Raw genomic sequence first — 22,561 nt, 5'->3', positions numbered from 1 at the left:
TATATTTACATTTAACACAATATCCCAACTCATACGGAAACGGGGTTTGTATATACATATATATATGTGTGTATATTTATGTGTATATATATATATATATATATATATATATATATACATATACATATATATTATGAGCATAGGTAAGCATGCCATCTCTATTTAAATAGTAAATGAATGAGTATGAAATGCTGTATAATTAGGATGAGTTTGAGTTCCTTTACATCTCTGCGTAAGAGCATTGGAAATCCATCTATTTATAATGTGTTACTCATGTGTGTGAAATTGTTTGCTTATGTATTAAATTTAGTATTTAGATGAATCTATATCCAACATAAACATATTATACCAGGGGTCGGGAACCTTTTTGGCTGAGAGAGTCATGTGTAACGCAGGTGTCAAATACATTTGCGGAGACTATTAAGCTCTTGTCTTTCTGTTTACTCTTTGCGCACTTCCTAGTCACGTGACCGCCTCAGTCCAATCAGCTGTAGGTATATATCGGTAGCCGGAAGTGACTGGTATGCTCTTGCTGTTGATAATCTTTGGCAACTCGGCGCACTCCTCCTCTGTCACGTGACCGCCGCGGTCCAATTAGTGGTGCTTATAAGCCGGTAGCAGGAAGTAGCTAGGATACAGGACATGAGATCGATTACATTTCTGCTCGAGGTAGGTTTTAAACCTTGTTTTCACCTGAAATATTGTGCTGACGGTTTTTTAAACTACATGCCTTTTTTGTAACTTTATAGAGCCGACTTCCAGCGCCAGATTCTTTGTCATTAAGCCGTGTTTGACTGTAGAAGCTCAATTGGTGAGTCCATATTTATGACAATAGCACTTTAAGCATTAATATTTCTTCATTGCAACATCTTTGTGGCATATTGTCAATCCTCCATATAAAAGGTTTATGACTTAAACTAATGATCACATTTGTGTATTGAATGTACTTTTATGTGTTTAGATCAGGGGTGCCCACACTTTTTCTGCAGGCGAGCTACTTTTCAATTGACCAACTCGAGGGGATCTACCTCATTTATATATATCATTTATATTTATTTATTTATGAAAGAGACATTTTTGTAAAAAAGTTAAATGTGTTTAATGATAATACAAGCATGTGTAACACATATAGATGTCTTTCTTTCACAAAGACAAGAATATAAGTTGGTGTATTACCTGATTCTGATGACTTGCATTGATTGGAATCAGACAGTAATGATGATAACGCCCACATTTTCAAATGGAGGAGAAAAAAAGTTGTCCTTTCTGTACAATACCACATGAAAGTGGTTGGTTTTTGGCATCTAATTCATCCAGCTTCCATACACTTTACAAGAAAAACATTGGCGGCAAATTCCGTAGCTTGCTTGATTGACATTCACGGCACCCGAGGGTCTTGTGAGATGACGCTGGCTGCTGCCAGTTCATTATTATGAAAAAATGACAGAGAGGAAGGCGAGAAACACTTTTTATTTCAACAGACTTTCGCGCCGTCCCTTCCGTCAAAACTCTAAAGGCCGACTGCACATTTCCTATCTTCACAATAAAAGCCCTGCTTCATGCTGCCTGCGCTAACAAAATAAGAGTCTCGGAAAGCTGGCGTGCACAAGCGATGTGCACGCCAGCTTTCTGAGCGATCGCTTGTGCACGCCAGTTTTCCGAGACTCTGTATTTAGTTAGCGCAGGCAGCATGAAGCAGGGCTTTTATTGTGAAGATAGGAAATGTGCAGTCGGCCTTTAGAGTTTTGACGGAAGGTACGGCGCGAGAGTCTGTTGAAATAAAAAGTGTTTCTCGCCTTCCTCTCGGTCATATTTTCATAATAATGATCTTGCAGCAGCCAGCGTCATCTCACAAGACCCTCCGGTACCGTGAATGTCATTTAAGTGACGTCTTGGTGAAGATTGATGATCACTCATTTTTAGGTCTATTTTTTTTAAAAGCCTGGCTGGAGATCGACTGACACACCCCCCGCGGTCGACTGGTAGCTCGCGATCGACGAGGTGGGTAGTAACGCGCTAGATTTACTCCGTTACATTTACTTGAGTAACTTTTTAGATAAATTGTACTTCTAAGAGTAGTTTTTATGCAACTTACTTTTACTTTTACTTGAGTATATTTATGGAGAAGAAACGCTACTTTTACTGCGTTCCATTTATCTACAATCAGCTCGTTACTCGCTACTTTTTTTTTATCGATCTGTTAATGCACGCTTTGTTTGTTTTGATGTTGTCAGACACGCATTCAAAGTAGGATCTACGCATGCCTGTGTTTCACCAATCACATGCAGTCACTGGTGACGTTGGACCAATCAAACAAAACCAGGCGGTCACGTGACCGTCACACGTCAAATCCGACCTAAAAAAGTTGAAAAACTTATTGGGGTGTTAGCATTTAGTGGTCAGTTGTACATAGTATGTACTGTACTGTGCAATCTACTAATACAAGTTTCAATCAATCAATCAAAAGTGTAAAGGAAAAAAGACACTTTTTATTTCAACCGTACTTCCCGTCAAAAGCCTAAAGACTGATTGCACAGTTCCTGTCTTCACAATAAAAGCGGCGCTCCATCGCGCCTGCGCTAACAAAATAAGAGTCTCCGAAAGCCAGCGCAAACAAGCTAAGAAGCTACGGAGTTTGCCGCCAATGTATTTCTTGTAAAGTGTATAAAAACGAATATGGAAGCTGGACAAATAAGATGCCAAAAAACGACTTTCATGTGGTATTAGACGGAAAAGAGGAACTTTTTTTTTTCCTCCATTTGAAAATGTGGACATTATCAGCACTTTCTGATTCCAATCAATGCAAGTCATCAGAATCAGGTAATACACCAACTTATATTCTTGTCTTCATGAAAGAAAGGAATCTATATGTTAAACATGCATGTATATTCATTAAAACACCTTTAACATGTCAACAAAAACGGCAAAATAAATAACTATAAATTATATACTGTATATATATATCTCTCTCTCTATATATATATATATATATATATATATATATATATATATATATGATATGTGTGTGTATGTATATATGAGGTAGATCACCTCGACTTGGTCATTTATTAAATAATTGATTTACGTAGAAAAACATATTGAGGTGTTACCATTTAGTTGTCAATCTACTAATAAAAGTTTCAATCAATGAATGCCTACTGAGCCTATGGTGCTGTTAAATTATTGTGGTTCAATTTTCCTTAATATTTTTATTTTAATGTATTATTATTTAATATATATTATTGTTTTAGTTGCTTCAGAGATATTCCTGGCTCGGAATTTGCTCATTGCTATTTTCATGTTTTTGTGCATTATTTGTTGCCGTAATCATTAAACAAACAGGTTAGTCATCAGTTACTCAGTACTTGAGTAGTTTTTTCACAACATACTTTTTACTTTTACTCAAGTAAATATTTGGGCGACTACTCCTTACTTTTACTTGAGTAATAAATCTCTAAAGTAACAGTACTCTTACTTGAGTACAATTTCTGGCACCCCTGGTTTAGATCATAAGCACATTTAGTGCACTGAGTGCTTTGTATAGGTCATAATTATGCTGCTAATGGTTATTTTAGCATTTTATTGCTTATTGTGATTCTGATGTTTATTTATTTATATTGTACAATATTGAGGAAAGAACTAGAAATTATTGAATATTTATTATGAATACTTGATCATATATTATTGAATAATATATTATGAATACTTGATGGTATATTGTTGGATAATATATTATGAATACTAGATAATGCAATTTAGTGTTGTTTATTGAAGATTTGTGTACACATGGATATATAAGAATGGTTCTGGCTCTTACACAGGCCAGGCTTCTCTTTTTGATGGTGAGCTAAGGAAAATAATCACCTAGTCCAAGGATCAAGTTTGGAAGATTCCAGCCAGGATCCTCACCATCTGTCTGGGCTGGTAGGAGGCTCTCGAGCCGACCCTTTACAATTTTCACCTTTTACCTGCAGCACTTGGACTGTATTGCCATCCTTTTTTTTCCCCCCCAAGAACAACTAACTGAACTGAGATTTAAACAAGATCCAGAGTCACTGATTAGTTCAAATGGAATTGTATTTATGTTTATAGTACTTGTGTTTTTCCCTTTTAAATTACTTTCATGTTGAATGGCCATTCAACTCATTGTGTGTGTGTATATATCTGCTGTCCATCACTAATTCTCTAACGCACGGTGTCAACCAAACTACAATTCAAGCTCTGCCACTCTATGAGTTGAAACTAGTCTTCTGTTCCTAGCCCATAACACCCCATATATATATTTATTGCATTGCTTTGTAGCACGTATAGGTTACACATGGAAGCCAAATATTTCAAAATGTATTTCCGTGAGAGCCATATCATATTATTTAACACTGAATACAACTAAATGCGTGCATTTTTAAGATCAACATTTTGAGAGTATAATACGTCTCTAATTGTTTTGAACAACATTGTTATTCTAAAGTTAACCAGTAATAAATAAAATACTTCTTACCATTAATGCGACATCTTGAACAGTTGCGATGGAAAACGGATCAATCAATCAATCAATCAATGTTTACTTATATAGCCCTAAATCACTAGTGTCTCAAAGGGCTGCACAAACCACTACGACATCCTCGGTCGGCCCACATAAGGGCAAGGAAAACTCACACCCAGTGGGACGTCGGTGACAATGATGACTATGAGAACCTTGGAGAGGAGGAAAGCAATGGATGTCGAGCGGGTCTAACATGATACTGTGAAAGTTCAATCCATAATCGATCCAACACAGTCGCAAGAGTCCAGTCCAAAGCGGATCCAACACAGCAGCGAGAGTCCCGTTCACAGCGGAGCCAGCAGGAAACCATCCCAAGCGTAGGCGGATCAGCAGCGCAGAGATGTCCCCAGCAGATACACATGGCCACCGGATCGGACCGGACCCCCTCCACAAGGGAGAGTGGGACATAGGAGAAAAAGAAAAGAAACGGCAGATCAACTGGTCTAAAAAGGGAGTTATAAGTAAAGGTAAGACCAGAATAACATTATTTTTATTAAATGTGCTTTTTTGTGTGCTAGTTTGTATGTGTAAAGAATGCTGGTAAGAGCTTTTAAACATAACCCGTTAACTGCTGCCAATCAAATGGTGAATAAGATACTTTTTAGGGTTCATATGTTTATAAATCTGACTGTGATGAAGTCAGTGCCTCACCAGCCATGAACCTCACCGCACGTCACTGCTTCAAGGTACTCCAAGTGGCCTAGTGGTTAGATGTCCCCAACCGATACACAGGCGAGCGGTCCATCCTGGGTCCCGACGAGCGGTCCATCCTGGGTCTCGCCTCTGGACAGCCAGTACTTCATCCATGGTCATCGGACCGGACCCCCTTGTCAAGGGAGGGGGGGGCATTGGAGAAAAAGAAAAGAAGCGGCAGATCAACTGGTCTAAAAAGGGAGTCTATTTAAAGGCTAGAGTATACAAATGAGTTTTAAGGTGAGACTTAAATGCTTCTACTGAGGTGGCATCTCGAACTGTTACCGGGAGGGCATTCCAGAGTACTGGAGCCCGAACGGAAAACGCTTTATAGCCCGCAGACTTTTTTTGGGCTTTGGGAATCACTAATAAGCCGGAGTCCTTTGAACGCAGATTTCTTGCCGGGACATACGGTACAATACAATCGGCAAGATAGGATGGAGCTAGACCGTGTAGTATTTTATACGTAAGTAGTAAAACCTTAAAGTCACATCTTAAGTGCACAGGAAGCCAGTGCAGGTGAGCCAGTACAGGCGTAATGTGATCAAACTTTCTTGTTCTTGTCAAAAGTCTAGCAGCCGCATTTTGTACCAACTGTAATCTTTTAATGCTAGACATGGGGAGACCCGAAAATAATACGTTACAGTAATCGAGACGTAACAAACGCATGGATAATGATCTCGGCGTCTTTAGTGGACAAAATGGAGCGAATTTTAGCGATATTACGGAGATGAAAGAAGGCCGTTTTAGTAACGCTTTTAATGTGTGCCTCAAAGGAGAGAGTTGGGTCAAAGATAACACCCAGATTCTTTACCGTGTCGCCTTGTTTAATTGTTTGGTTGTCAAATGTTAGAGTTGTATTATTAAATAGAGGTCGGTGTCTAGGATGGCAGGATTAAAATGCATGAGAATGTTTTGTAACTTTAACGTTATTTTAAAAACTGTGATTACCAGCGGAATTATTCATGACTTATCGTGTTAAGCAATGTCAGCTAAGATTTATCTGAGAACCAGATGCAGTCATCAAAAGAGCCACATCTGGCTCTAAAGCCATAGGTTCCCTAACCCTGTATTGTACTGTAAATTATTTCAATCAATCAATCAATCAATGTTTACTTATATAGCCCTAAATCACTAGTGTCTCAAAGGGCTGCACAAACCACTACGACATCCTCGGTAGGCCCACATAAGGGCAAGGAAAACTCACACCCAGTGGGACGTCGGTGACAATGATGACTATGAGAACATGATACTGTGATACTGATGATACTGATGACTATGAGAACATATGAGAACATGATACTGTGAAAGATCAATCCATAATGGATCCAACACAGTCGCGAGAGTCCAGTCCAAAGCGGATCCAACACAGCAGCGAGAGTCCCGTTCACAGCGGAGCCAGCAGGAAACCATCCCAAGCGGAGGCAGATCAGCAGCGCAGAGATGCCCCCAGCCGATACACAGGCGAGCAGTACATGGCCACCGGATCGGACCGGACTCCCTCCACAAAGGAGAGTGGGACATAGAAGAAAAAGAAAAGAAACGGCAGATCAACTGGTCTAAAAAGGGAGTCTATTTAAAGGCTAGAGTATACAAATGAGTTTTAAGGTAAGACTTAAATGCTTCTAATGAACGGAGTATTTCTCGGTGAACCAAATGTTATTCAAATGCAAAACGACACATGCATGGTGGCTGTGACTGACATTGTCCTTGCAGCTGGGGTAGGTTCCAACAGCCTTTTGTCTGGATGTCGCATGCATGAATTTATTCATGTTGCTACCAGTGGCAACAAAGTAAGCTGCAGGGGGGAGGATTATGTGACATGTGTCCATGCAGTGACTCTGTACTCCACCACTATCTCTTCTAGCTCACCTTGGTCCTGTTCAATTGTCTGGAGGGGGGTGTTCTGTCCACTTGACTGATGTGTGCGAGGTAAACACACACACACACACACACACACACACACACACATGCATCATGGCCTGGGGTTGCTTCTTGAGGTGGGGGGCTTCAGCTTTTATTGCCTGCATTGATCACGGCCATGGTCCACTTCAACCATCCATGGGTTAGAACCAGACCCCCACTGTGGGAGGACTCTCAGCCAATACACATCCACTCGTATCTATTGGAATGTAAATGTGTTGCCACCTTCAAGGCAGTGACGTACAGTCAGGGGAGGCAATTATTAAATTGTTATAGGTGTCCAGTGATTAAACTTTATAAAGTTATGTTCCATTTAACTTCACCAGTTTTAGATTATTTTTTATTCAAAATCGCCGAATTTCCCACATTTGCCGTTCAAATAGTTAGAAGAGACTTGTGGTGAGTCACAGCCAGCTGAGCCTCCCCGTCGCCATGGCAATGACTCTCTCGCTTTGCTCGACATTTTTAATTCTAAGAGAGACAAAACTCAAATAGAATTTGAAAATCCAAGAAAATATTTTAAAGACTTGGTCTTCACTCGTTTAAATAAATTCATTTATTTTTTTACTTTGCTTCTTGTAACTTTCAAAAAGACAATTTTAGAGAAAAATACAACCTTAAAAATGATTTTAGTATTTTTAAACACATATACCTTTTTACCTTTTTAAATTCCTTCCTATTCTTTCCTGACAATTTAAGTCAATGTTCAAGTATTTTTTTTTTTATTGTAAAGAATAATAAATACATTTTAATTTAATTCTTCATTTTAGCTTCTGTTTTTTCGACGAAGAATATTTGTGAAATATTTCATCAAACTTATTATGATTAAAATTAAAAAAAATAAATTATTCTAGCAAATCTAGAATCAAATTTAAATCTTAATTCAAAGTCTTTTGAATTTGTCTTTGTTAGAAATATAGCTTGGTCCAATTTGTTATATATTCTAACAAAGTGCAGATTGGATTTTAACCTATTTAAAACATGTCATCAAAATTCTAAAATTAATCTTAATCAGGAAAAATTACTAATGATGTTCCATAAATTATTTTCAAAATTTTTTTCAAAAAGATTTGAATTGGCTAGTTTTTCTCCTCTTATTTTTTCGGTTGAATTTTGAATTTTAAAGAGTCGAAATTGAAGAAAATTCAATTTTTGGTTTTTTTCCCTGTTTTCTCCTCTTTTAAACCCTTCAATTAAAGTTTTGTTTTAATCATTTATTCTCTACAAAAAACCTTACGTAAAAGGAAAAAAAATGTACGACGGAATGACAGACAAATACCCATTTTTTGATATATATAGATGTATTTATTAAAGGTAAATTGAGCAAATTAGCTATTTCTGGCAATTTATGTAAGTGTGTATCAAACTGGTAGCCCTTTGCATTAATCAGTACCCAAGAAGTAGCTCTTGGTTTCAAAAAGGTTGCTGACCCCTGATGTTCAGTGTATTTTGTCAACAACTTTATGTGTGTAACATATTTCCTGTGCTGAGCAATCATAAAACGGCTGTGAGGATCCTGTTCTCCCGCCTCATGGTGGTAGAGGGCGCTAGTGAGCCCAGAGATCATTCTTGCAATTACTAGGCTGCAGAATAAGTGACAACAAGCTACAGTTAGCAAGTTGTTTATTTTTTCCTCTTTTAACATGGAGGATTACATATCTAAAATAAAACAGTTTTCTAAACTGGACTTTCAATCGAAACAGGAGGTAATAATTAAAGGAAGACCAACGCCGGAGCTAAAAGGTTTGCTTCAGACTGTGATCTCCATCGAGACAGAGACTTTTAAAACCGAAGAAAGATAAGGAAGACTTCTATAAAGAAGTTATTGATGCTTTTGTTCAGAAGGAGCGGTGCATGGACTTCATTTATAAGTAAAGGTAAGACCAGAATAAAATTTTTTTAATTAAATGTGCTTTTTTGTGTGCTAGTTTGTATGTGTGAAGAATGCTGGTATGAGCTTTTAAACATAACCCGTTAACTGCTGCCAATCAAATGGTGAATAAGATACTTTTTAGGGTTTATATGTTTATAAATCTGACTGTGAAGTCAGTGCCTCACCAGCCATGAACCTCACCGCACGTCACTGCTTCAAGGTACTCCAAGTGGCCTAGTGGTTAGAGTGTCCACCCTGAGATGGGTAGGTTGTGAGTTCAAACCCAGGCCGAGTCATACCAAAGACTACAAAAATGGGACCCATTCCCTCCCTGCTTGGCACTAAGCATCAAGGGTTGGAATTGGGGGTTAAATCACAAAGAATGATTCCCGGGCGTGTCCACTGCTGCTGCTCACTGCTCCCCTACCTACCGGGGGGCGGGTGTCAAATGCAGAGGACAAGTTTCACCACACATTGTGTCTGTGTGACAATCATTGGTACTTTAACTCTGACACTATTAAATGGTAAATGGGTTATACTCTTATAGCACTTTTCTACCTTCAAGGTACTCCACATTCACCCATTCATTCACTGATGGCGGGAGCTGCCATGCAAGGCCCTAACCACGACCCATCAGGAGCAATGGTGACGTGTCTCGCTCAGGGACACAACGGACGTGACGAAGTTGGTAGAAGGTGGGGATTGAACCAGGAACCCTCAGGTTGCTGGCACAGCCACTCTCCCAACTCCGCCGGGCCCATATTATATTGCCACATTACACATTTTATATACTATTGCCACATTACACATTCACACCATGCAAGGCCCTAACGAAAACCAGGAGCAAGGGTGAAGTGTCTCGCTCAAGGATACAACCGATGTGACGAAGTTGGTAGAAGGTGGGGATTGAACCAGGAACCCTCAGGTTGCTGGCACAGCCACTCTCCCAACTCCGCCACGCCGGGCCCATATTATATTGCCACATTACACATTCACACCATGCAAGGCCCTAACGAAAACCAGGAGCAAGGGTGAAGTGTCTCGCTCAAGGATACAACCGATGTGACGAAGTTGGTAGAAGGTGGGGATTGAACCAGGAACCCTCTGGTTGCTGGCACAGCCACTATCCTAAACCTCGCCACGCCGAGCCCATATTATATTGCCACATTACACATTCACACCATGCAAGGCCCTAACGAAAACCAGGAGCAAGGGTGAAGTGTCATGCTCAAGGATACAACGGACGTGACGAAGTTGGTAGAAGGCAGGGATTGAACCAGGAACCCTCAGGTTGCTGGCACAGCCACTCTCCCAACCCCGCCACGTCGAGCCCATATTATATTGCCACATTACACATTGACACCATGCAAGGCCCTAACCAAAACCATGAGCAAGGGTGAAGTGTCTTGCTCAAGGATACAACGGACGTGACGAAGTTGGTAGAAGGTGGGGATTGAACCAGGAACCCTCAGGTTGCTGGCACAGCCACTCTCCCAACCTGCGACACCCCGAGCCCATATTATATTGACACATTACATATTCACACCATGCAAGGCCCTAACCAAAACCAGGAGCAAGGGTGAAGTGTCTTGCTCAAGGACACAACGGACGTGACGAAGTTGGTAGAAGGTGGGGATTGAACCAGGAACCCTCAGGTTGCTGGCACAGCCACTCTCCCAACTCCGCCACGCCGAGCCCATATTATATTGCCACATTACACATTCACACCATGCAAGGCCCTAACCAAAACCAGGAGCAAGGGTGAAGTGTCTCGCTCAATGACACTTCGGACGTGACTCAGGGGTTGGAAGCCGGGGATCAAACCAGGAACCCTTAGGTTGCCGGCTTCGGGCGCTCTCCCAACCAAGCCACGTCGTTTATTTACTCAACGGCAAAGAGTATCAGGCCTTTACCAGAGAACAAGCGTTTTATTGTAAGAATGTTGGACGTTTATTTTTCACTTTCCTTTTTTCCAATCTGCAAAAGTTATTCCTGTTTCCTTTTAAGACTGGGGTGTCCAAACTTTTTCCACTGAGGGCCGCACACTGAAAAATCAACGCAAGCAGGGGCCATTTTGATATTTGTTTATTTCAAAAACCAATACAATATATGTGTCAAAATATAAATTTTTTGGTCAAAGAAATGTTTAGAATGTGTCATTATTTTGTATTATTGTTAAATCTCTAGATCAACATTAGGTCAATCTTTCAATATAATGTTTTTAAAGATTTAAGTTGTATGCTCTTTTTGTCAAAGAAGACCCTGTTTTGCTATGGAAAAAAAAAACACAAAATATGCAAAAGTTTCCCCCAATAAAATTTCAAAGTGGAATATTTGAGATTATAGAATAACTGTAGCCTTAAAAATGTCAATACATAACATTGATTTTAATTTGTTATTATTTTTTTTAGCAGTGACACACAAAAAAATCCTACTAAAATGATTGGGGATCTAAAAAGGTCCTACTGATTAAAAAAAATTACTTTTTTTTTTTTTTTACTGTTTAAAGGGGAACATTATCACAATTTCAAAAGGGTTGAAAACAATAAAAATCAGTTCACAGTAGCTTGTTTTATTTTTCAAATTTTTTTTCAAAATTTTACACCTCCCGGAATATCCCTAAAAAAAGCTTTAAAGTTCGTGATTTTCGCTATTTGCGATGCGACTATCCATTTCCCTGTGACGTCATACAGGGCTGCCAATACAGACAACATGGCGGTTACCACAGCAAGATATAGCGACATTAGCTCGGATTCAGACTCGGATTTCAGCGGCTTAAGCGATTTAACAGATTACGCTTGTATTGAAACAGATGGTCAGAGTATGGAGGCAGATAGCGAAAACGACATTGAAGAAGAAATTGAAGCTATTGAGCGAATAGCTATTGACGCTATTCGGCCATAGCGCGGGTGTACCTAATGAAGTGGCCCATAGCATGGCTGCCTTATTAGCATCGCCGGTAAAATGTGCGGACCAAACGATCAGGACTTTCGCATCTTGTGACACTGGAGCAACTTAAATCCGTCGATTGGTAAGTGTTTGTTTCGCATTAAATGTGGGTATATAGTTTCAAATGTACATACAGCTAGCGTAAATAGCATGTTAGCATCGATTAGCGTAGCATGTTAGCATCGATTAGCTGGCAGTCATGCCGCGACCAAATATGTCTGATTAGCACATAAGTCAACAACATCAACAAAACTCACCTTTGTGATTTCGTTGACTTTATTGTTGCAAATGCATCTGCAGGTTATCCATACATCTCTGTGCCATGTCTGTCTTAGCATCGCCGGTAAAATGTGAAGACACTTTGGTACATTCAATGGGGGTCTGCCGGCAGATTTCTTGCCAGTGGTGCAACTTGAATCCCTCCCTGTTAGTGTTGTTACACCCTCCGACAACACACCGACGAGGCATGATGTCTCCAAGGTTCCAAAAAATAGTCGAAAAAACGGAAAATAACAGAGCTGAGACCCGGTGTTTGTAATGTGAAAATGAAAATGGCGGGTGTGTTACCTCGGTGACGTCACGTTCTGACGTCATCGCTAAAAGACCGATAAACAGAAAGGCGTTTAATTCGCCAAAATTCACCCGTTTAGAGTTCGGAAATCGGTTAAAAAAATAGATGGTCTTTTTTCTGCAACGTCAAGGTATATATTGACGCTTACATAGGTTTGGTGATAATGTTCCCCTTTTAAACACAATCGTCTTGAGATCAACTTCAGATCCATCTGTCAATTATGACTTTTATTGTTATGTTTTTTGTTTGTTCTTATTAGGCCCTTCTTTCGGAAAAAAAACAACTTTGTTTTTTATATGGCAAACACAAAATATGCAACATTTTCCCCCAAAAATATCTCAAAGTGGAATATTTATTGTGACATTGATTTTTATTATTTTTTTTTTAAAGAAAATAACAGCCTGCATGGCAGCTTTGTGTTGTTAGAGTAAACATTGCAACATTTTCTTGTCACATTTTGCTCTTTTATACCACGTTTTTTTATCGCATTTTTTAAATGTCCTTAGGGCCGTTAAAAAATGACCCTCAGGCCGCACTTTGGACACCCCTGTTATAAGAGGTGTACCAACATTTGTACTTTAAAAAAAGTTTTTGATCATTTAGTTTTTGATAACTGACAAAGAAGACTTGAGAAACAGTAGTCATTGTACTTGAATATAAAGAGGAGAATGGAGAACATTAGCAGAATAAAAAAAGTCATTTTGCAGGACCAAAGTTGTCTTTTGCAAGAATAGATCCTGAAACATGAAAATAAAAAAACATCACAAACTTTGATGTGAGTAAATTCCAGTTGTAACGTTGTGAAAACAATCATTTACAAGACATTTTATGGCAACAGGAAGCAAAGCAGTTTGGCAAGTTAAGTTAAGTCAGAAAACGACAGCTGGAAAGTTCTGGCCTTTTTTTTTTTTTTTTTTTTTTTTTTTTTTTTAGTGTGAAGGTGTTGAGTTACGACATGATGTTGGTCTTCACACCTGGTAGAAAAACTACACAACTGCCTACTTTTATTGATTTTTTAAATCCTACTTAGCACTCTTTTTTTTTTTTTTCCAGCAATCATTTATATTGGCATTTTCTTGAGCCATCTTCTTTTTGTCCATGAAAATATTGATGTTGTGACTTAAGTTGTAGGTTTACCAACAGTAGATGGCATTAAAAAAAAATATATATATATATATATATATATATATATATTCATTTGCTATCTATTTTAAAATAATATAAGTCATTTTTATCATGTTCTATCATCCATCCATCCATTTTCTACCGCTATATTGCCTAAAAATGACTGTTTCACTAAAGGACTAAGAGACATATTTCCTGAGTTTATAAACATACCGTATTTCCTTGAATTGCCACCGGGGCGCTAATTAATTCAAAACCTCTTCTCACTGCGGCGTTTACCAAAGGCATGCGGTAAATGTAGGCCTGCGCTTAAATATTTGAGTGTGATGTAAGGATACATCATGAAAAGCACATTTAATTAAAGAAAAAACGTTATGGTCTTACCTTTACTTATAAATGAAGTCCATGCGCAGCTCCTTCTGATCAAAAGCATCGATAAACATGTTTATAGAAGTCTTCCTTATCTTTCTTCAGTTTTAAAAGTCTCTCTGTCTCGATGGAGATCTTCCTTTATTACCTCCTGCTTCGATTGAAAGTCCAGTTTAGAAAACTGCTTTATTTTAGATATGTAATCCTCCATGTTAAAAGTGCAAGCGAGAGGAAAAAATAAACGATCACTTTTTCCGCAGCCGAGTAGTCGCAAGAAGGATCACTAGCGCCCTCTACCACCAGGAGGCGGGAGTCATTCAATGACTCATATTTGACACACGCAGCTACGGTATATTAGTAAAACATCGCTGCTTACTGTTCTTTTTAGCATATTCAATAGCTTGGACCTTAAATCTTACTGAAAAGCTCTTAATCTTCTTCCATTTATGCCATTTCAAATGATTGAAATCAGCCTCCTCCATTTTGAAAATGATGACAGGTGAAGTGTCACTCGTGACGTGACGAGTTTGACCCGGTGGAAATTCTAGGCATATGCTAATTATTTCGCGAAATATTTTGCGAAATGAGTATGACCCGGCGTTAATCCTGAGCCGGCGGTAATGCTAAGCGTGCGCTAATTATTTTGCCAAACGAGTTTGACCCGGCAGTAATTCTAGTCAGGCGCATACTCTATACCCGGCGGAAATTCAAGGAAATACGGTATCTGCAGGACAATTAAGACCCGCTGAATAATTAAGCTGGCAATAATGGTAAGGGATGAATAATAAAGGTGTTTATGACGGGCCGAAGCCCAGACAGAGGTCGGGGGCGGCAGACATTGATGGTCTGGCCTGGATGGTCTCTCCAGTGGGCCTTGGAGACACTGGTGGTGGTCAGGGTGCTGTCATTGCTTGGCGCTCACTTGTGTAGAATTGACAGGTGTGTCCTCATAGCAGAGCTGCCTATCTTCTTTGTTTTGAGGCCGGCGGTATTTATTCACTCAGTGGTTTTAATCCAGGACGTGTGCAACAATTAACACATTCTCGTCATAAACCGTCAACATTAGTCACAGGCTATAAAACCTGCAACAGTATCAGCGATTGAGTAAAATGCAGCAAACAAAACACACCTGCCTACTATCATTTCACACTCTGCCAATAGGCCTGGGCAATTATTTTGACTCAGGGGAAGCAATGATCTATTTTTAAGAACACTCATACAAATCACAATAATATCTGAATGCTAAAAACGTTATAACTGTACAATGATCCGGTTTCTTATGTGGGTTTATTGTTAGGCAGTTTTATTAACGTCCTCCCAGCGCGGTAACATAAAGCAGTTTGTCTGCCGTAAACAGCAATGTTGTGACACTCTTAAACAGGACAATACTGCCATCTACTGTGCATGCATATGTGACAATACCATCTACGGCTTTTAGAGCAGTGGTTCTCAACCTTTTATCAGAGATGTACCCCCCGTGAACATTTTTTTTAATTCAAGTACCCCCTAATCAGAGCAAAGCATTTTTGGTTGAAAAAAAAAAAAAAAGATAAAGAAGTAAAATACAGCACTGTGTCATCAGTTTCTGATTTATTAAATTGTATAACGGTGCAAAATATTGCTCATTTGTAGTGGTCTTTCTTGAACTATTTGGGAAAAAAAGATATAAAAATAACTAAAAACTTGTTGAAAAATAAACAAGTGATTCAATTATAAAGATTTCTACACATACTGCGATTTACGATAAATAAATCACCTCTTACCTCCACGCTTTTGTCCGGAGTCGTCCGTCTGCATCCCGGGAGAACAACATCACAGTAAGATTTGACCCGTGCGTACAGTAACTAATTAGGTTACCATAGTAACTAATTAGATTACCATAGCAACTAGTATATCATAACAAAAGCGCAGATTCCGAGCATTGAAATACTTTGTATAGTTGAAGACTTCCGGTCATTAGAAAACATCATAATAGCAGCTACACTTTCCATCTTAAAGATCTAAAAAAAAACAATTGTTTGGGAATGTGGTTTGACCAGGTCTGCTCTACAAAAAGGATGATATAAGCGGCGTTTTGACCCTTGAACTCTACCCCTGACCAGGCAGGTCAGCTTGGCAGGCTCTTAATTGAATATGTCAGCCATGCATTGATCAAAGTGGCAGTCTGCGGCCTCGCTGACATCTGCGGCGTCGATCAGATGATCAGACGGTTAATTAAAATTGATCTACAGCGCCGGTCAAAAGTTTGGACGCACCTTCTTCTCATTCAGTGCGCTTTTTTTTTTATTTTCATGACTTCACGGTGGCAGAGGGGTTAGTGCGTCTGCCTCACAATACGAAGGTCCTGCAGTCCTGGGTTCAAATCCAGGCTCGGGATCTTTCTGTGTGGAGTTTGCATGTCCTCCCCGTGAATGCGTGGGTTCCCTCCGGGTACTCCGGCTTCCTCCCACTTCCAAAGACATGCACCTGGGGATAAGTTGATTGGCAACACTAAATTGGCCCTAGTGTGTGAATGTGAGTGTGAATGTTGTCTGTCTATCTGTGTTGGCCCTGCGATGAAGTGGCGACTTGTCCAGGGTGTACCCCGCCTTCCGCCCGATTGTAGCTGAGATAGGCGCCAGCGCCCCCCGCGACCCCGAAAGGGAATAAGCGGTAGAAAATGGATGGATGGATGGACTACCGTATTTTCTTGAATTGCCGCCGGGGTGCTAATTAATTTAAAACCTCTTCTCACTCCGGCGCTTACCAAAGGCATGCGGTAAATTTAGGCCTGCGCTTATAAATTTGAGTGTGATGTAAGGATACCATCATGAAAAGCACATTTAATAAAAAAAAAAAAAACGTTATTCTGGTCTTACCTTTACTTATAAATGAAGTCCATGCGCAGCTCCTTCTGATCAAAAGCATCGATAACTTGTTATAGAAGTCTTCCTTATCTTTCTTCAGTTTTAAAAATCTCTCTGTCTCGATGGAGATTTTCCTGTATTACCTCCTGCTTCGATTGAAAGTCCAGTTTAGAAAACTGCTTTATTTTAGATTTATAATCCTCCATGTTAAAAGTGCAAGCGAGAGGAAAAATTAAAAAATAAACGATCGCTGCTCACTCCTGCTGCTTGTTGTCCCTTCTTCTGCAGCCGAGTAGTCGCAAGAAGGATCACTAGCGCCCTCTACCACCAGGAGGCGGGAGTTATTTAAAGACTCATTTTTGACACACGCAGCTACGGTATATTAATAAAACATAGCTGCTTACGGTTCTTTTTAGCATATTCAATAGCTTTGACCTTAAATCCTACTGAATAGCTCTTAAACGTATTCCCTTTATGCGATTTCAAAATTATTGAAATCAGCCTCCTCCATTTTGAAAATGATGACAGGTGAAGTGTCACTCGTGACGTGACGTGTTTGACCCGGTGGAAATTCTAGGCATATGCTAATTATTTGGCGAAACGAGTTTGACCCGGCAGTAATTCTAGGCAGGCGCATATGCCTATATACCCGGCGGCAATTCAAGGAAATACGGTATTTACATTGTAGATCGGTATGGCCGGCGGGCCAGAACAGGTTCTATCCGGCAAGAAGAGTTTGTTCAGTATGTCATGAGCTGACATTTGTTAAATGCAAGAAACTGCAGTTCCAAATATGTCCACTGAGTGTGGCAATAAATAAATGATAAATGGGTTGTACTTGTATAGCGCTTTTCTACCTTCAAGGTACTCAAAGCGCTTTGACACTACTTCCACATTTACCCATTCACACACACATTCACACACTGATGGAGGGAGCTGCCATGCAAGGCGCCAACCAGCACCCATCAGGAGCAAGGGTGAAGTGTCTTGCTCAGGACACAACGGACGTGACGAGGTTGGTACTAGGTGGGATTTGAACCAGGGACCCTCGGTTTGCGCACGGCCACTCTCCCACTGCGCCACGCCGTCCCCAATAGAGATTCAAGTGTGATTATTTGGAATTGTGTACATTTTAAGAATGTGCTTGTTCTATTTTTGGCCTAAGTAAAACAAAGAAAACAATCTGAAGTCGTTTTTATTTTGAAATTATTATGCCATGATTTTACCAGTCCGGCCCACGCGGCGATAGATTTTCCTCCATGCGGCCCTTGAGCTAGAATGAGTTCGACGCCCTTGTTGTAGATTGTCACTGAAGACTTAAAACTATGAATGAACACATGTGGAGTTATGTACTTAACATAAAAAGGTGAAATAACTGACAACATTCTTCTTTTTCGCACACTCTAGGTATTCTCTCGACGAGTTTCAAGAGGTTCACCTGAAATGGGAACACAAATTGAGATGTATGTGTGAGGCTTGTGTGGCATTGTAATGCCGGATTGGTTCTTCCAGGGATGCGTCGAAGCGGTGAACACAACAAGGTATGTTATAAATGGATTTCATTCATTCATTCATTTTCTACCGCTTGTTCCCTTTTGGGGTCGCGGGGGGCGCTGGCGCCTATTTCAGCTACAATCGGGCGGAAGGCGCTTATTAAATAATAAAAAGGCTAGGAACAAAAACACTGGTGTAAAGAGAAAGCAAACAAAAGACGCTAGCGTGAAAGCTAGGATAAAACACTGGAAAATTAAAACTTGGCACGAGAGCACAAACGAGAAAACAAATCATCGGTATGAAAACTGGAATAATCAAGTGGCGTAGCGTGAGAGCTAGCGAGAAAATACATATAGTAGAAGAATGAGAGTCGTCACGGTTGCACGTAGGCAAATTAGGATCCGAGAATGAATAACGAAAAGGGGCGGGTTTAAATAAGGGAGGTGATTAGAAGAAAACAGGTGTGCGTAGATAACAAGGGGCAGGTGAACTAATGCGCTACCATGGTGACAGACTAAACAGGAAATAAAGACGTCAAACAGGGTGATACAAAAATGGAACAATAAACCATAATATGGGAAGATCGGAGAACGGATCTTAACAGTATGACTTTAAATCCCAGGAACACCATACCTACCGTCATGCATGTTGGTGGTAGTATTATGCTCTGTGTTTGTTTTGAGCGTCAATAAACCTTAAAGGCATTGCATATGCGTGCCGGCCTAGTCACATAATATCTACGGCTTTTCACACACACACACAAGTGAATGCAAGCCATACTTGGTCAACAGCCATACAGGTCACACTGAGGGTGGCCGTATAAACAACTTTAACACTGTTACAAATATGCGCCGCACTGTGAACCCACACCAAACAAGAATGACAAAACCCATTTCGGGAGAACATCCGCACCGTAACACAACAGAACAAATACCCAGAACCCCTTGCAGCACTATCTCTTCCAGGACGCTACAATATCCACCGCCCCCCCAACCCTGCCTACCTCAACCTCCTCATGCTCTCTCAGGGAGAGCATGTCCCAAATTCCAAGCTGCTGTTTTGAGGCATGTTAAAAAAATAATGCACTTTGTGACTTCAATAATAAATATGGCAGTGCCATGTTGGCATTTTTTCCATAACTTGAGTTGATTTATTTAGGAAAACCTTGTTACATTGTTTAATGCAGGGGTCACCAACACGGTGCCCGCGGGCACCAGGTAGCTCGTAAGGACCAGATGAGTCGCCCGCTGGCCTGTTCTAAAAATAGCTCAAATAGCAGCACTTACCAGTGAGCTGCCTCTATTTTTTTTTTTTTTTTAATTTACTACCAAGCTGGTCTCGCTTTGCTCGACATTTTTAATTCTAAGAGAGACAAAACTCAAATAGAATTTGAAAATCCGAGAAAATATTTTAAAGACTTGGTCTTCACTTGTTTAAATAAATTCATTTATTGTTTTACTTTGCTTCTTATAACTTTCAGAAAGACAATTTTGGAGAAAAAATACAACCTTAAAAATGATTTTAGGATTTTTAAACACATATACCTTTTTACCTTTTAAATTCCTTCCTCTTCTTTCCCGACAATTTAAATCAATATTCAAGTAAATTCATTTTTTTATTGTAAAGAATAATAAATACATTTTAATTTAATGCTTCATTTTAGCTTCTGTTTTTTGGACGAAGAATATTTGTGAAATATTTCTTCAAACTTATGATTAAAAATTTTAAAAATTAGTCTGGAAAATCTGTAGAATCAAATTTAAATCTTATTTCAAAGTCTTTTGAATTTCTTTTAAAACTTTTATTCTGGAAAATCTAGAAGAAATAATGATTTGTCTTTGTTAGAAATATAGCTTGGTCCAATTTGTTATATATTCTAACAAAGTGCAGATCGGATTTTAACCTTTTTAAAACACCCATCCATCCATCCATTTTCTACCGCTTATTCCCTTTTGGGGTCGCTCGTGCCTATCTCAGCTACAATCGGGCGGAAGGCGGGGTACACCCTGGACAAGTCTCCACCTCATCGCAGCTTTTTAAAACATGTCATCAAAATTCTAAAATTTATCTTAATCAGGAAAAATTTCTAATGATGTTCCATAATTTTTTATTTTATTTTTTTTTTCAAAAATATTCGAATTAGCTAGTTTTTCTCTTCTTTTTTTCGGTTGAATTTTGAATTTTAAAGAGTCGGAATTGAAGAAAATCTATGTTTCAAAGTTTAATTTTCATTTTTTTCCTGTTTTCTCCTCTTTTAAACCGTTCAATTAAGTGTTTTTTTTCCATTATTTATTTTCTACAAAAAACCTTCCGTAAAAGGAAAAAAAATGTACGACGGAATGACAGACAGAAATACCCATTTTATTTTTATATATTTATATATATATATATATATATATATATATATATAGAGAGAGAGCAGGGGTGCCCACACTTTTTCTGCAGGCGAGCTACTTTTCAATTGACCAACTCGAGGGGATCTACCTCATTTATATATATCATATTTATTTATTTATGAAAGAGACCTTTTTGTAAACAAGTTAAATGTGTTTAATGATAATACAAGCATGTGTAACACATATAGATGTCTTTCTTTCACAAAGACAAGAATATAAGTTGGTGTATTACCTGATTCTGATGACTCGCATTGATTGGAATCAGACAGTAATGATGATAATGCCCACATTTTCAAATGGAGGAGAAAAAAAGTTGTCCTTTCTGTACAATACCACATGAAAGTGGTTGGTTTTTGGCATCTAATTCATCCAGCTTCCATACACTTTACAAGAAAAACATTGGCGGCAAATTCCGTAGCTTGCTTGATTGACATTCACGGCACCCGAGGGTCTTGTGAGATGACGCTGGCTGCTGCCAGTTCATTATAATGAAAAAATGACAGAGAGGAAGGCGAGAAACACTTTTTATTTCAACAGACTTTCGCGCCGTCCCTTCCGTCAAAACTCTAAAGGCCGACTGCACATTTCCTATCTTCACAATAAAAGCCCTGCTTCATGCTGCCTGCGCTAACAAAATAAGAGTCTCGGAAAGCTGGCGTGCACAAGTGATGTGCACGCCAGCTTTCTGAGGGATCGCTTGTGCACGCCAGTTTTCCGAGACTCTGTATTTAGTTAGCGCAGGCAGCATGAAGCAGGGCTTTTATTGTGAAGATAGGAAATGTGCAGTCGGCCTTTAGAGTTTTGACGGAAGGTACGGCGCGAGAGTCTGTTGAAATAAAAAGTGTTTCTCGCCTTCCTCTCGGTCATATTTGCATATTAATGATCTTGCAGCAGCCAGCGTCATCTCACAAGACCCTCCGGTACCGTGAATGTCATTTAAGTGACGTCTTGGTGAAGATTGATGATCACTCATTTTTAGGTCTATTTTTTTTAAAAGCCTGGCTGGAGATCGACTGACACACCCCCCGCGGTCGACTGGTAGCTCGCGATCGACGTAATGGGCACCCCTGATATAGAGAGAGAGAGAGAGAGGTTTTTTAAAGGTAAAATGAGCAAATTGGCTATTTCTGACAATGTATTTAAGTGTGTATCAAACTGGTAGCCCTTCGCATTAATCAGTACCCAAGAAGTAGCTCTTGGTTTCAAAAAGGTTGCTGACCCCTGCTTTAATGCATCCAGCGGGGCATCACAACAAAATTAGCCATACTAATGTGTTGATTCCACGACTGTATATATCGTATCGGTCGATATCGGTATCGGTAATTAAGAGTTGGACAATATCGGAATATCAGCAAAAAAGCCATAAGCGGACATCCCTAATCACAATGTAATTTTTCGTTTGTGTAAACGAAGAAAATGCATTGCAATGACATGGGCCGCCTCATTTTTGACAGAACACACGCTGCTGATTGCAGAAAGTAAGCCCAGCCTGTTAATCCTGGTGACCAGAAGATACATCAGCGTTTGCTTGAAAGAAGTGACGTTTACCAGCTGCTGCAGAGACTCCCCCGTATGGAGGTCGGCGTAAAGCACTCACAGATTTGCAGCATTTGTCAGGCGGCAGGTTATTTATAACCGACTTGCTCAGAATTCATCGCCATGGCGCCTGATTAGTGTCTCCCCTTTTTTTCCACACTTCCTCCCTCCCGCTCCGTCATCTTGCAGGCAGCCTGATCGTGTTCTGCCGTCAGAAGTCGCTGCCGCCCCAACAATGCGTAC

General features: G+C 39.7%; 1 long non-coding RNA gene across 2 annotated transcripts in view; it reads left to right on the top strand.

The window, feature by feature from the left end:
• The first annotated feature begins 508 nt into the window (after positions 1-508).
• LOC133541567 (uncharacterized) overlaps positions 509-22,561 on the top strand; it is a 32,461-nt gene continuing 10,408 nt past the window's right edge. Inside the window, exons 1-6 of one of the 2 annotated variants that reach the window (XR_009803919.1) lie at positions 509-669; positions 750-811; positions 3,822-7,168; positions 18,300-18,433; positions 22,237-22,360; positions 22,508-22,557. This is a non-coding gene — a long non-coding RNA (uncharacterized LOC133541567). The remainder of the gene's footprint in view (positions 670-749; positions 812-3,821; positions 7,169-18,299; positions 18,434-22,236; positions 22,361-22,507; positions 22,558-22,561) is intronic. The other variant, XR_009803918.1, reaches the window with a different exon arrangement.

This window comes from Nerophis ophidion, linkage group LG23, assembly GCF_033978795.1.
Source record: "Nerophis ophidion isolate RoL-2023_Sa linkage group LG23, RoL_Noph_v1.0, whole genome shotgun sequence".
Lineage (NCBI taxonomy): Eukaryota > Metazoa > Chordata > Actinopteri > Syngnathiformes > Syngnathidae > Nerophis > Nerophis ophidion.
This window is presented reverse-complemented; position numbering and strand designations above follow the sequence as displayed.